This window comes from Otolemur garnettii, unplaced genomic scaffold (assembly GCF_000181295.1).
Source record: "Otolemur garnettii isolate 467f Iridium unplaced genomic scaffold, OtoGar3 scaffold00101, whole genome shotgun sequence".
Lineage (NCBI taxonomy): Eukaryota > Metazoa > Chordata > Mammalia > Primates > Galagidae > Otolemur > Otolemur garnettii.
The window spans coordinates 966,528-968,445 of NW_003852496.1; positions in this window are offsets into that span (position 1 = coordinate 966,528).

The following is a 1,918-nucleotide window of genomic DNA, read 5'->3' on the forward strand; positions in this document are numbered from 1 at the left end:
TCTGGGGGCCTCAGTCCGTGTTATCCAGTCCCTAGACGGAGCCTGAACTTCTTGAATAAGGTGCTTTTCCCACCTGCTAAGCAGGTGAACTGGGGGGAATACAGGCTGCTGCAAAGGAGAAGCTGGGGAGGGACAGATGGGAGATTCTGCAGACCTTAGGAAGGCAGTGCACAGGAGACATCTGCACTAAACACCTGAGATGGGCAGTCACTTGGTCACTGTTCTGGACATTGGAGATACGGCAGTGAGGAAAACTTGTCCTTGTGGGGGGGACAAACCAGATATAAATGTCATGGTAGGACGGTGCCCAGTGGAGAAAGAGTAGAAGGGCAGGAGGTGGCAGATGCGGGGGCTGCAGCCCCTGTGTGTCCCCTCCCCCCAGGACACACCCACACACAGGAAGCCCTTGTGCCTCCCAGCCCTGGAGCCAGCACACCCAAAGCCAGGTTGTCCTTAAGGAAAAACACCTTCTCATATGTGATGACCTGCCTCATTAAATTTAATGGGCTGGCTATTCCTATTATATAAACATCAACTAATTATGAAAAATATATTTGCCAAAGTTTGACTATGCAATGGATGAACCAATTACATGGTTATTCAGCCTCAAAACACATTCAGTGATGAAGTGGGGTGCAGGCCAGCAGCAGGGAGATACAGTGCCCTCCCTGTGATTCCCAGAGCGCCTGCTACCCTTTCCTGCTCTATTGCAGAGCACGGTGAGGCTCGAGAATGCCAGTACCCTGGAGAGTCAGAGACTGTGCAGGCTGGGACCCTGAGAGGGGCAGAGTAGGGCTCGGGGTCAGTCAGACCCCAGTAGCACCGGTGATGGGATCCCAGCTCAAAGGGACTTGGCAGCAGGCGTGCTCAGGTCTCCTGACAGAAAAGTCAGGCACAGCCAGTTTCAGGTACCGTTGACTCCAGGAGTTTCACGTAGGTCCCAGGACCTGGGCACATTCCTTTCACCTCTCAGCTCCCTCTTCCTCTGTTCCCATCACTTCTGTAGCCCATGAAATGCCCAGCAGCGCTCACCTTAAGGAAGAGGATTTCTCTTTCCCTGCAATTTGGGGCTAAAGAGCAGATTTTTTTTAAATAAGCTAGCAAGGGAGAAACACCACCCCCAGCAAGGGAGACCAACAAACATGAAAAAACATTCCGCCCCACCGTGACTTACCAGGGAAATGCAGGGCAGAACCACTAAGAAATGCCTCTGAACACTTTATAGCTGACTGTCTGACAGTGGGCGTGGAAAGGAAGGGCACGCCGGTGCTGGGGGAGACGGCATAGGGCACGCAGCACAGCTGTCACGGCGCGAGCGATCGTTCCGCTGCTGTGCAGAGTGGTTTGGGGGGCTCTCGTACAATCCACGCACACCGTGGCACAGCACTCTTACTGGGCCGATGCCCAAGAGTTCTCTAAAAAATAAATAAAAGACATTCATATGGCCTGGAACAACCCAATGTGCATGGAAAGTGGCACGGTTCAGCTGAAGTCTTCGCAGGGTGAAACCTGACACAGCTTGGAAGAGAACGCGCTGGGGCTCCGGGACAGCGTTGGGGCGTCTCACAGACACCTGTGGCCTGAGGAACCAGAGAGTGGCTCACAGTGGGACAGCGTTGGGGCGTCTCACAGACACGCTGGGGCTCCAGGACAACATTGGGGGGTCTCACAGACACGCTGGGGCTCCGGGACAACATTGGGGGGTCTCACAGACACGCTGGGGCTCCGGGACAGCGTTGGGGCGTCTCACAGACACGCTGGGGCTCCGGGACAGCATTGGGGCGTCTCACAGACACCTGTGGCCTGAGGAACCAGAGAGTGGCTCGCAGTGGGACAGCGTTGGGGCGTCTCACAGACACCTGTGGCCTGAGGAACCAGAGAGTGGCTCGCGGTGGGACAGCGTTGGGGCGTCTCACAG